This window comes from Triticum urartu, chromosome 2A, assembly GCF_056163025.1.
Source record: "Triticum urartu cultivar PI428250 chromosome 2A, HENAU_Tu73, whole genome shotgun sequence".
Classification (NCBI taxonomy): domain Eukaryota; kingdom Viridiplantae; phylum Streptophyta; class Magnoliopsida; order Poales; family Poaceae; genus Triticum; species Triticum urartu.
Genome location: NC_141874.1, coordinates 465,544,419 through 465,558,716, shown reverse-complemented (window position 1 = coordinate 465,558,716; position 14,298 = coordinate 465,544,419). Strand labels below are relative to the sequence as shown.

Genomic DNA, 14,298 nt, shown 5'->3' with positions numbered 1-14,298 from the left:
AGGTAGAGCTAGGGATGTGACATGGTCCAAATCTTCTCAAAGTTACCAGGATGAAAGTCTTTCTTACCCTAAACCTCGTAGACAACTCCATTGCTCCCAATCACTTCCTGTTGATCACCAGTGCTCATCCAAGTTTACTGTAGTAAACTTTAGAGGTATATTACCATTTAACCAGGGCATTTTTCATCTATCTACCACCGCAGTTGTAACCTCCCCTGGAAGAACTTACCCATAGACAACAATTTCCAGCCCATATCCCCCGCTACATGCCGGTTCACGCGGTGACCGCGTTAATGGCATCACTGTGCATGCGCTCTGTGTGCAGTGGCTGCGTCCAGTGGCCGTTTGTGCTTCGGCACCTCCTCCTCTCGCCGGCTTTGCGCGCGTGAGCATGTCCAGCAGTTTTACCGTGTCGTCGCCATCCCCCTGGAGCCATCTCCCCCTCCATAAGCCCTCCGTCAGCTCTCGTCGCCGCGTGCCCACGGACGTGCTGTAGCCGACCGTCGTTTCCCTCCTCGGTGTCCTCTTCCTCTTCTTGTCCCCGAGCTCCGCTCATCTCCGTGACCTCTGCGGCTCGTCCGCACTCCCGCGCCTCCCCGTGATCGATGAGCGTCGTCAGTGCTTTGACCGGGCGTGCACGGCGGCGACCGGCTCAGCCTCCCTCGCCCGCCTATATATAGGCCTCCCCGAGCCTTTCGAGCACACCAGCAGCCTCCCCGCACTCCAGTACCCCTTCCCAGCCTCTCATTCCAGCTCGAGGAGCTCCCGTGCCCTCCATTGCCACCATGGCCGCCGTGGTGCTCCGCCTAAATTCCGGCGAGCCGCGCCTCCTTTCCCTGTTCCAACACCACAAGAGCACTCCTCTCCTCCCCGTAGTTCGCCCCACCCCCTCTCCCTTCACCGGAGACGGCCTCAACGCCAAGAACCACCGCCGCCCGAAGCTCTCTACCCTCCTCATGGCGCCACCCCTCCCCTCCATCTTGCTCCTCCCCGGCGCTGTCCAACCCTCTGAATGGATGCGGCGCCCCTCCCCGAGTCCGTTGGTGCCTCCCGCTCGGCCAGAGGTAGCCGGAGCCGGCCAGGCCGCCACCGCGCCCCTCCCTCTAGACCACGGGCGAGCACAGGCGAGCGCTTGAAGATGAAGACGCCGACCCCCTGCGCGTGGGACCCGCCCGTCAGCCTCTCATGCGTTGACCAGGCGCTGATGACGTGGATAAGTGGACGGGCATTTCCGGTAAGTACGTGTTCATAAGCTGAAAGCGTATTCTCTAGGTAGTTCAGCTCAAAGTACGTTTTCGTTATCCTAAAAACGTATTTCCTCTCTGTTTCAGCCCGGAATGCGTTTTCCTCTCTGGAAAGCGAATTCCTGGAAAGTTGCGTTCTGTTTTTTTGGCTGAGGGCCTGTTTGTGATGTTTTTATTTACAAATGGGTCCCTGGCAGAAAACACTTCATATCTTTTTACTCCTAGCTCCAAATCAAGTGAATCCAAAGCCCACTTCTTCGTTTCGTTGAGCCCGTTCTGTTGGTATCATTTTCACCATGTTTTGACATCCTGAAAATGACCATTTTGCCCTTGCGCTAAATCAGCCCCTCCGAGAGAGAACGTTTTCCGGTGATTCTTTTCGCGAACTTCTCGCACTTTTTTCCGGTGATTTCTTCCACCCTAGGCAAGCCACACCCTCCTTTTGCATGATTGCAATTCAGTGACATGGTTTATTTATTTGAACTTGTTTAAAATATTGCATTATCTATGTATGATTTGTTCATGGTATTTCTTGGAGTATTGTTTTGATCTTGATATTGCCATGATATTGCTTGGAGTTCTAGGACTTATATTTTGATGATTATGTGGATGACATGTGGCTTTGGATTCTTAGTGGCTATTATGATTATTTTCATGATGGTATCTGGTATTATTCTGGAGTATTACTTTGGATATCATGTTGCCTTTGGATTATTAGTGGCTGGTGTTATTTTCATCATAATGCTAGATGATATTATGTTTTGGAGTATGAAGATGATGCTTGCATGTGGATCATAGATGGATAGTTAGTTCTTGATATTTGAGTAGTAGTATTATCATTCTTGGATTCATCATGATAGTAGTGTTATACTGTCCTTGGAGTATTTTGGTAAGACGATATTAAGGTTTGGATTATTTGTTGGATACTGCTATGACTTGGATTATAGTTTGATAGATGATATCAGAGTATTAGTCATTACTATTATATTTTGGGGATAAATTCCGTCATTAAGTTGGTCAGGTGCCACCGAACCGGGCTTTTTCCAGTGCAACCATATTTGCCTTTTATGGGAAGGCCCTAATGCGGTCTATTGTCGTGCCTCTCGCTGGTGCCTCCAACGAGGGAAGGTTATGGGCGTGCGGTACCCTGGCCCGGTAAGCAGACATAACCTTGTGTGCCCGTAGTTGTTGTTAGGCGCCTTTTTGTCCCCGTTTGGGACCGTTTTTGTTTTGCCACGACGGTGGCCGTTGGTGCCTTTGGTAGGCAAATGGCCACCCAGGACTGAACCCAAAAAAGGGTGTTGGTCGGAGTGGCTGGGAGAGTGTCATGACAGTAGATCGGTTCTATCGGAATGCCGTTGGTCCACCCGAATGGGAGTGCGAGGCCATGAGTTCCGTGGTGTGGGTAAAGTGCGCTACCTCTGCAGAGTGTGTGTGTTTAAACTATCGATAGCCGCGTCCTCGGTCATGGGCATGGGTTCGTACTAGGTCACACCGTTCGATCAACACTCAGATGACGAAATGACTTATAGGTGATTTATATGTTGATATTTTGAGCAGTACAGATTGGCAGGATATTGATGACGACGTTTGAGACCAAGTGTTGGTCATGGTTGTGATTGCCGGAAAGATCACCGTTTGGTTACAAGGTAACCCGATCTAAGACCACGAGGTTGGTCCGTTTGTGATCCGTGAATGATCACCGTTTGGTTTTGATTACTAGGTGATCGAGATGGTATATTGCTTGGCCGGTTAGCCAAGAGAGATATGGTTATGGAGATCTGAGATGGTGATTTATTAGTATTGTATTAGTTTCATACCATGCTTAGTAGTTGCTTCATCATGGTAGTTGTTAATTAATTAACCTGTTAATGCTATGTTATTGTCTTGCCTTGATGTTTATGGTTGTTGTGAGCTTGCAAGTACATTCAATGTACTGACCTGGCGTGTCATGCCAGATTGCAGGTGATGCCATGATTGCTTGATTGCTTGTCGAGGTTGCCGTGCGTGCTCGCTAGATCGTGTCCCAGCCAGAGTCCTTGTGGAGTGGAGTTCACCACCTTCGTCGTTGTTCCGCTGCTACGAGTTGTTCTGCTGCTAGCATAGAGCAAGTATAGTATCGCATGCATAGTGTCGTCGTGCTGATGTGCTTCTTTGTAACATCAGGCCTTTGTATTATTATTCTTGTAATAAGAGATGATTTGTTCTATGTCAAGCAGTGCCGTATTCCAGAGACTTCTCCCCGATCTCTGGGCTGGAATACGGGGCGTTCCGGTTTCTCTGAGCCGGGGTGCCACATACAGGTTATAGAATGGCAATTGATTTCCGCAAATTAAATAAAGCTACTAAAAAGGATCATTACCATTTACCTTTTATTGATCAAATGCTAGAAAGATTATCCAAACATACACATTTCTATATGATTATTCTGGTTTCTCTCAAATACCTATGAATTATTCACTTGTTATTGAACCATTTGATGTTTGGGGCTTTGATTATATGGGACCGTTTCCTTCCTCTAATGGGTATACACATATTTTAGTTGTTTTTGATTACGTTACTAAGTGGGTAGAAGTTATTCCAACTAGTAGTGCTGATCATAACACCTCTATAAAGATGCTTAAAGAAGTTATTTTTCTGAGGTTTGGAGTCCCTAGATATTTAATGACTGATGGTGGTTCACATTTTATTCATGGTTGTGGGAGTCCTGGATTGGGGGGTCTCCGGACAGCCGGACTATCTCCATTGGCCGGACTGTTAGACTATGAAGATACAAGATTGAAGACTTCGTCTCGCGTCCGGATGGGACTCTACTTGGCATGGAAGGCAAGCTAGGCAATTCGTATATGGATATCTCCTCCTTTGTAACTGACCTTGTGTAACCCTAACCCTCTCCGGTGTCTATATAAACCGAAGGGTTTTAGTCCGTAGGACAACAATGACAACATACAATCATACCGTAGGCCAGCTTCTAGGGTTTAGCCTCTCTGATCTCGTGGTAGATCTACTCTTGTAACACCCATATCATCAATATTAATCAAGCAGGACGTAGGGTTTTACCTCCATCAAGAGGGCCCGAACCTGGGTAAAACTTCGTGTCCCTTGCCTCCTGTTACCATCCGGCCTAGACGCACAGTTCGAGACCCCCTACCCGAGATCCGCCGGTTTTGACACCGACATTGATGCTTTCATTGAGAGTTCCTCTGTGTCGTCGCCGTTAGGCTTGATGGCTCCTACTATCATCGATAGCGATGCGGTCCAGGGTGAGACTTTTCTTCCCGGACAGATCTTCGTATTCGGCGGCTTTGCACTGTGGGCTAATTCGCTTGGCCATCTGGAGCAGATTGAAAGCTACGCCCCTGGCCATCAGGTCAGATTTGGAAGTTTGAACTACACGACCGACATCCGCGGAGACTTGATCTTCGACGGATTCGAGTCGCAGCCGGGCGTGCCCCACTGTCGCGATGGGTATGACCTAGCTCTACTGCCGAACAGTACCCCAGAAGCCGCGCCCGCATCAGCTCCGACCCTTAGTTCGGAACCAACTACTCCAATTGAGGACGGGTGGTTAGACACCACCTCAGGGGTTGTAGTCTCAACGGCGATCGAGCCAAACACCAGCACAAATCTCCGTGTAGCCCGTGACTCCAAGGCGTCCGGACTCTCTTCCGGAAACCGAACCATCCGCGCTCCTGCCAATCGAATCCGATTGGGCGCCGATCATGGAATTCACTGTCGCGGATATCTTTCAGCACTTGCCCTTCGGCGACATTCTGAATTCACTAAGGTCTCTCTCTTTGTCAGGAGAGCCCTGGCCGGATTATGGCCAACAGGATTGGGATACAGACGACGAAGAAATTCGACGCCCACCCACCACCCACTTGGTAGCCACTGTCGATGATTTAACCGACATGCTCGACTTCGACTCCGAAGACATCGACGGTATGGACAACGATGTAGGAGACGAACATGAATCAGCACCTATAGGGCACTGGAAAGCCACCTCGTCGTATGACATATACATGGTGGATACACCCAATGAAGGCAACGATGACGAGATGGAAGAGGATGCCCCCTCCAAGAAGCAACCCAAGCGTCGACGTCAGCGGCACCGCTCTAAGTCCCGCCAAAGCAAAAGTGGTGATACTGGCACAGGAGATAATAACACTCCGGATAGCGCCGAAGACAACAACAATCCCCTCCAGCAAGAGCAGGAGGATGAAGGAGCCAGCTCTCCTGAGAGAGCGGCTGGCGGAGAGGAGGAGGATGACAATTACATGCCCCCCTCTGAAGACGAGGCAAGCCTCGGCGACGATGAATTCGCCATACCAGAGGATCCCGTCGAACAAGAGCGCTTCAAGCGCAGGCTTATGGCCATGGCAAATAGCCTGAAGAAAAAGCAGCAGCAGCTTCAAGCTGACCACGATCTGCTAGCTGACAAATGGACTGAAGTCCTCGCGGCCGAGCAATATAAACTCAAGCGTCCCTCCAAGAGTTATCCAAGGCGCAGGTTGCTTCCCCGACTGGAGGAAGAAGCGTACGAAACGGCTGATCGGCCACCCCATGTCCGCGATAGAGAGGCATTCCAGCCAAAAGCTCAGCCTCCACCCCAACGCCATTCAAATAAAAAGGCATGGGGAGATATGCCAGACCTGCGAGACATATTGGAGGACAAAGCAAAGCATTCAAGATCGATCTACGGATCACGAGGGCGCACCACTCTACGAGACGATAAACGTCACGCCGGATACAGTAAAAGAAAATCCGGCCGGGCTGAACACAGCGGGCAGGACCCATTCAAGCCGCGTTGCGATATAGCCCAATACAGAGGCGCCGCACACCCCTTATGCTTCATAGACGAAGTAATGGAACATCAATTCCCAGAAGGTTTCAAACCTGTAAACATTGAATCATACGACGGCACAACAGATCCTGCAGTATGGATTGAGGACTTCCTCCTCCACATCCACATGGCCCTTGGTGATGACTTACATGCCATCAAATACCTCCCACTAAAACTCAAAGGACTAGCGCGGCATTGGCTTAATAGCTTGCTAGCAGACTCCATTAGCTGTTGGGAAGATCTGGAAGCCGCATTCCTTGACAACTTTCAGGGCACTTATGTGCGACCACCAGACGCCGATGACTTGAGCCACATAATTCAGCAGCCAGAAAAGTCGTCCAGGCAATTCTGGACTCGGTTCCTTACAAAGAAAAATCAAATCATCGACTGTCCGGATGCGGAGGCCTTAGCGGCTTTCCAGCACAACATTCGAGACGAGTGGCTAGCCCGGCACCTTGGTCAGGAAAAGCCGAAATCTATGGCAGCCCTCACGACGCTCATGACCCGCTTTTGTGCGGGAGAAGACAGCTGGTTGGCTCGCAGTAATAACATATCAAAGAACCATGGTACCTCAGATACCAAGGACGGCAATAGCAGGTCACGTCGCAACAAGCATAAGCGCCGCATTAACGGCGAAAGTACCGAGGATTCGTCAGTCAATGCCGGATTCAAAGGCTCTAAACCCGGTCAGCGGAAAAAGCCATTCAAACAAAGTACGCCGGGTCCGTCCAGCTTGGACCATATACTCGGTCGCTTGTGTCAAATACACGGCACCCCAGACAAGCCAGCCAATCACACCAATAGGGATTGTTGGGTGTTCAAGCAGGCCGGCAAGTTAATTGCTGAAAACAAGGACAAGGGGCCGCATAGCGATGACGAGGAAGAACCCTGGCAGCCGCACACTGGAGGACAGAAGAGGTTTCCCCCGCAAGTGCGGACGGTGAACATGATATACGCAACCCACATCCCCAAGAGGGAGCGGAAGCGTGCGATCAGGGACGTATATGCGTTCGAGCCAGTCGCCCCAAAGTTCAACCCTTGGTCCTCCTGTCCGATCACCTTCGATCGCAGGGACCACCCCACTAGTATTCGTCACGGCAGATTCACCGCACTGGTCCTAGACCCAATCATCGACGGATTTCACCTCACTCGAGTCCTTATGGACGGCGGCGGCAGCCTGAACCTGCTTTATCAGGACACAGTGCGCAAAATGGGTATAGACCCCTCAAGGATCAAACCCACAAAGACGACCTTTAAGGGCATCATTCCAGGCGTAGAGGCCCACTGCACATGCTCAATTACACTGGAAGTGGTCTTCGGATCCCCGGATAACTTCCGAAGCGAAGAGTTAATCTTCGATATAGTCCCGTTCCATAGTGGTTATCACGCGCTGCTCGGACGAACCGCATTTGCTAGATTCAATGTGGTACCACATTATGCATACCTCAAGCTCAAGATGCCAGGACCTCGCGGAGTTATTACAGTCAATGGAAACACAGAGCGCTCTCTCCGAACAGAGGAGCACACCGCGGCCATCGCAGCAGAAGCGCAAAGCAGCCTCTCAAGGCAATCTACCAATTCGGCGTTTCAAAGCCCGAACACCTTCAAGCGCGCTCGGGCCAATCGGCAAACAGACCGCCTGGCGCGATCTGAGCTCGCGTAGCAACACGGCGGCCACCCCAATCCCAGCCCAACAGCGTTGTTCGTGCCATGCGTACATAATTACGCATTAAAAATACCATGGGCACAGGTGGTGAGGGGGGCACAACTACGGCACGCCCCAAAACGCGGCCTAAACCGCACCAGGGGCTTCCCGTTTGGTTATTTTTCTTTTTCTTTCAGGACTTCAATCTCTGGATACACTGTCCGGCAGCTCTATTGCCGAACACATGATACAGCAACCAAGGAGGCCGACAACTACGGAATTCCCAGGTGGATTACAGATTTCATATAATTCCTTAGCTCGCCCTTGGAAGGGACATAGTCCTACTCTTTTGCTTATTACACTATCTGTATCACTCTGCTTTAATGCAATTTTTTAATATACAATACATGACATTACGACTATTATCACATTTTTGTTATATATATACATATCTATGTGTTCATTAATGACGCCTAGCAACCGTACACTCTGGTACGACCAATGCACCAGGGGCTTACGTACCCACAATATGGTGTGAAAAGTCCGAACACTTCCACAAGTGCGGCACCACGAACTTATAGCATTATATGCATTAGCTCCGAATCATGTCTTTGGTCAAATGTTGGGTTTGCCCGGCTCCTATGTTTTGGTACCTTACGTTCCGCTCTATCGGCTAAGGAAGCACTAGGAGAACTACTGCGATTGTGCCCCGGTTCTGCCGGGCCGAGCACCTCAGTAGAGAAAGCTAAAACTAACTGCCATGATAAGGCGAGAGACTGGTCGCTGTTCGGCGAGGTTTTTCAAGTCCCTAAAGACTTATGCCGCTTAGGGCGAGGGGCCGGCTCCGTCCGGCTTACAGGCGTGTATCGCGCCCCAAATTCGGCCTTCGGAATACCAAGGGCTTCGCCAAAATTTAAAATTATAGAATTCTATGGCTAAGTGAGAGTGATAAAGCATTATTAGTCCGGTTGCCTTGTTCGTTGTGCTGAGCACCTCCCTCGAAGGACCCAAACATGGGAACAAGAGTGCTCAGGTTTATCCCGAACACCCTGGCACTCGTGGCATGGGGGCAGAAGCCGAGGACTAGCCATCTCTCAGATTGGATAAACAGCCAAACAGAAGGTAATATTTTAAATTCACACAAGCGTTGCATAGCGAATACGATACAAGTTTTCATACATACAGGACAAAACGAGCAAGTCTCATTCAAACATTACATTTTGCGAACAATCATCCGCGATAAGACGGGCGCCCGGTAGAACACCCTCGTAGTACATCTCGGGGTGGCGGTGCTCCTTGCCCTCCGGCGGTCCCTCCTTGATCAGCTTCACGGTGTCTAGCTTGACCCATTGCGTTTTTACATGGGCGAAGGCCCGGCGTGCACCTTCAATGCAGACGAATCGCTTGACGACCTCCAGCCGTGGGCAGGCATCCACAAGCCACCTCACCAAGCCAAAGAAGTTGTTCGGAAGGGCATCGCCAGGCCACAACCGGACTATGAAGCCCTTCATGGCCTGATCGGCCGCCTTATGTAGCTCGGCCATCTGCTTCAGCTGGTCGCTCATCGGCACCGGATGTTCGGCCTCAGCATACTGAGACCAGAACAGCTTCTCCATCGAGCTACCGTCCTCAGCCTGGTAAAATTGTGCGGCATCGGACACACTGCGGGGCAAATCTGCAAATGCTCCTGAAGAGCTCCGGATCCGGGTATGTAATCAATAATTTACTTTTACATGCTTGCTTTGCATATAGAAAGCCTTACCCGCCGCTATCTTCTTTATCGCGTCGATCTCCTGAAGGGCCTTATGGGCCTCGGCCTTGGCACTCTTCGCGCTCTCACCGGCCGCTTCAAGCTCAGACTCTCGCGCTTCAAGTCAAGCTCCAACGCCTCGTGCTTCATCACGAGAGCCTGGAGCTCTTGCTGCACCTCGCCCACCCGAGCCTCGTGCCTCTCTCGCTCGGTGCGCTCCTGGGCCGCCTTTTCTTCGGCCTGGGACAACGCTTGCTTCAGGGTCGCCACCTCAGTCGTGGCCCCTGGCAAACATACAATGATCCTATCATTTAGCAATCACGTCCCTTTTCTCATCTACAGACGGGGTATTACTTACCCTTGTTCTCCTCAAGCTGCCTCTTAGCAAGGCCGAGCTCTTTCTGGGACCCCTCGAGGGCCTCCTTCAATACGGCGACCTCCGCAATTAGTGCGGCGGACGCTAGCAGCGAAGCCTGCATATGCATATTGACATACTTATATTAGACTCCTGCGATATTATTTGATCATCTGTTCGGCTTTTCTTTGTGAACACCGAACAAAGCATCAGGGGCTACTGTCTATGCGGTAATATTTCTACTACATTTTAAAACACTTAACTCGAAGCCTGTTAGAAGGCTAGTACAGGCTTCAGTCAATCCGCTCTTGGCGGACTGAACCTTCTGGATCACCGCACTCATGATAGTGCGGTGCTCCTCCTCGATGGAAGCGCTTCGAAGCGCTTCCAACATATTGTCCGGCGCCTCTGGATGGACAGAGGTCGCCGGCACAGGTGTCTCACCCCTCTTAGAAGGAGACAGCCTGCCCGAGCCCGGAACCACTAGAGGTTCTGGCACGGTGTTCGGCTGAGGGCCGAACTCGGAGCTCTCAGGGGCCCCGTCCCCTCTGCTCCCGGATTCCGGAAGGTCGCCTTGAGGCGCCTCCGGGATTGTCCCTCCTCGATCCGGTGCCTCTTGAGACAGCACCTTGGCGTCGTCGGCTGGATGAGGGGAGGTGGCGGTTGGGACTGGATCGCTATCCATGTCCGACGAGCCCAGGGAGCCGTCCGAGGATACCTCGATATTGGCTCGGGGCGGCCTGTACAATTGAGTTTGGCGTTAGGGAAAGCAATGCGACAAAGGAATCCTATGGGCTACTTTGGTATCCGAACACTTACGATCTCCCCTGGGCTTGGCCCTGGGCAACCACTCGTCTTCACTTTCGTCGGCGGCGGTGGAGCTGTCCGCAAGGAGCATCCTTCCCTTCTTGGACCCTCCGACCTCCCCAGTTGGGGCGGCCTTCCTTTTCTTGTCTCCCCCAGTCGGTGGGGGAGCCTCTTCTTCCTCTTCCTCGTCTTTGGGGGAAGAGTGCGCCGTAGAGTCATCGGACGGTGAGTCCGATGACGCCTGGCGTCGGGAACTCTTTCGAGCTCCCTTGGCCTTCTTGGTCTTCTCCGGCACCTTATGAGGGGCCGGAGTCAACATCTTCGCCAGAAGGGCGTCCGCAGGGCCTTCGGGCAAGGGAGCCGGACAGTCGATTTGTCCGGCCATCTTCTGCCAGTCCTGTTAACGGCATGGGAGTTTAGATCCCGCATAGAGTCAATATATATAGAAAACAAGTATCCTGTGAAAGGTAAAACAACTTACCGCACTAGCGTGGCGCTTCGCGCTGAATCCGCGATCCTCAGTAATGGGGGGAGGGACCTCGGCACTCTTGAACAACACCCTCTAGGCATCTTCATGAGTCGTATCGAAGAGCCTATTTAGAGTTCGGTGCTGCGCCGGATTGAACTCCCACAAGGTAAACTCCCGTTGTTGGCACGGGAGTATCCGGCGGACGAGCATAACCTGGACTATGTTGACAAGCTTGAGCTTCTTGTCCACCATGATCTGAATACATGACTAGAGTCCGGTCAACTCTTTTGAATTACCCCAGGACAGGCCCTTCTCTTTCTAGGAGGTGAGCCGCATGGGGATGCCAGATCGGAACTCGGGGGCCGCTACCCATGCGGGGTCGCACGGCTCGGTGATATAGAACCACCCCGATTGCCACCCATTTATGGTATCCACGAAGGTGCCCTCGAGCCATGTGATGTTGGGCATCTTGCCCACCATGGCGCCTCCGCACTCCGCCTGGCGGCCGCTCACTACCTTTGGCTTGACATTAAAGGTCTTCAGCCATAAACCAAAGTGGGGCTTGATGCGGAGGAAGGCCTTGCACACGACGATAAACACTGAGATGTTGAGGATGAAGTTTGGGGCCAGATCGTAGAAATCCAGGCCGTAATAAAACATGAGCCCCCGGACGAAGGGATGGAGAGGGAATCCCAGTCCGCGGAGGAAATGGGTGAGAAATACCACCCTCTCATGGGGCTCGGGGGTGGGGATGAGCTGTCCCTCATCAAGGAGCCGGTGCGCGATGTCGTCGGGCAGGTATCCGGCTCTCCTCAGTTTCTTGACGTCTCCCTCCGTGACGGAGCAGACCATCCACTTGCCTCCCACTCCAGACATGGTCAGAGAAGGTTGAGATGGAAGTGAGACCTTGGGCGCTAGAGCTCGAGTGTGCGAGAGCGGATGAGCAGAGGAGGAAGAAGGCGTGGATAGAAAGGTGAATCATTATCCCTTTATATGGGTGGACAAAATTAAATGTTCCCACTTGCCTGGTAAAACTCGCTTATCCCCCAAGCGTCGCGATTGATGGCACGGTTGGGTTACCCATGCCCGTATTGATGAGAATCCCGTAATAAGGGGACACGATCTCTTCTTTGACAAGACGTGTCGAAAAACTGCCTCGCGTTATGTGCGGGGCTGGTTAAAAGAAACGGTTCAAATAATCACCGGGCCATGACGTAATGTCATGTTGCCAAAACAAGCTAGCGGATTAGATCTGCAAAAACATTATTCTCTCTACGGTGAAATGTGGAACTTATTTTGCAGGGTCGGACACTATCCTCGTATTCAAATTCTTCTGTGATGTATTCGGAGAAGGAGCTCGCCTTGCAATGCCGAAGACAACTGCGCGCCGGACTCATCGTCATTGAAGCCTGGTTCAGGGGCTACTGTGGGAGTCCTGGATTGGGGGGTCTCCGGACAGCCGGACTATCTCCATTGGCCGGACTGTTAGACTATGAAGATACAAGATTGAAGACTTCGTCTCGTGTCCGGATGGGACTCTACTTGGCGTGGAAGGCACGCTAGGCAATACGTATATGGATATCTCCTCCTTTGTAACCAACCTTGTGTAACCCTAACCCTCTCCGGTGTCTATATAAACCGAAGGGTTTTAGTCCGTAGGACAACAATGACAACATACAATCATACCGTAGGCTAGCTTCTAGGGTTTAGCCTCTCTGATCTCGTGGTAGATCTACTCTTGTAACACCCATATCATCAATATTAATCAAGCAGGACGTAGGGTTTTACCTCCATCAAGAGGGCCTGGACCTGGGTAAAACTTCGTGTCCCTTGCCTCCTGTTACCATCCGGCCTAGACGCACAGTTCGGGACCCCCTACCCGAGATCCGCCGGTTTTGACACCGACAATGGTGCTTTTCGTAAAGTGCTTGCTAAGTATGATGTTAATCATAGAATTGCATCTCCATATCATCCACAGTCTAGTGGTCAAGTAGAACTGAGTAATAGAGAGCTTAAATTAATTTTGCAAAAGACTGTTAATAGATCTAGAAAGAATTGGTCCAAGAAACTTGATGATGCATTATGGGCATATAGAACTGCGTATAAAAATCCTATGGGTATGTCTCCATATAAAATGGTTTATGGAAAAACATGTCACTTACCTCTCGAACTAGAACATAAGGCATATTGGGCCATTAAAGAGCTCAATTATGATTTCAAACTTGCCGGTGAGAAGAGGCTATTTGACATTAGCTCACTTGATGAATGGAGAACCTAGGCCTATGAGAATGCCAAACTGTTTAAAGAAAAGGTTAAAAGATGGCATGACAAAATGATACAGAAGCATGAGTTTAATGTAGGTGATTATGTTTTTCTATACAACTCTCGTTTAAGATTTTTTGCAGGAAAACTCCTCTCTAAATGGGAAGGTCCTTACGTTATCGAGGAGGTCTACCGTTCCGGTGCCATAAAAATCAACAACTTCGAAGGCACAAATCCGAAGGTGGTGAACGGTCAAAGAATCAAACATTATATCTCAGGTACTCCCATAAATGTTGAAACCAATGTTATTGAAACCGTAACCCCAGAGGAATACTAAGGGACACTTTCCAGAACGTTTTAGACTCCAAAAAGGAATAGGTATGTGGTACGGTAAGTAAACCGACTCCAAAACAGTTCTAATGGTAGTTTTTCTCCATTTTGGAATATTTAAAAAAATAGGAAAATAAGTAGTCCGGGAAGGACACGAGGCGTCCACGAGGGTGGAGGGCGCGCCCCCTGCCTCGTGGGCGCCTCGTGTGCCCTCTGGACTCCGTTTTCTTGCACGATACTTCTTTTGGTCGGTAAAAATTCATTATATAATCTCTCGAAGGTTTTGACCACCGTACCACACAAATATCCTCTGTTTTTGTTTCGAGCTATTTCTGCTGCAGACTTAGAGCGAGATGTCATCTCAAGACTCCAACGGGGAGAGCTATGTCTCACACCTCATTGCTGACCCGAGGACCTATCTCCTTGTGGTCGAACTACGGATGGTGAGGAGGATGATCATTTAAGAAGGATCAATGATTCAAGTTCGGAGGTGGAGGATGTTCCTCTACCTCAACTTGGGGATATGCACGTGAAGTTCAAGAAGTCTAGCCTCCCTAAGAGGGCTAAACTATCTAACAACCGATCTATTCCTT

General features: G+C 50.6%; 1 long non-coding RNA gene across 1 annotated transcript; it reads left to right on the top strand.

Annotated features, from left to right (window-relative positions):
* The first annotated feature begins 714 nt into the window (after nucleotides 1–714).
* LOC147985484 (uncharacterized) lies at nucleotides 715–3,453 on the top strand. The gene is made up of 2 exons (XR_015616728.1): nucleotides 715–1,234; nucleotides 3,203–3,453. It is a non-coding gene; the product is annotated as an uncharacterized LOC147985484 (long non-coding RNA).
* Nucleotides 3,454–14,298: the final 10,845 nt, after the last annotated feature.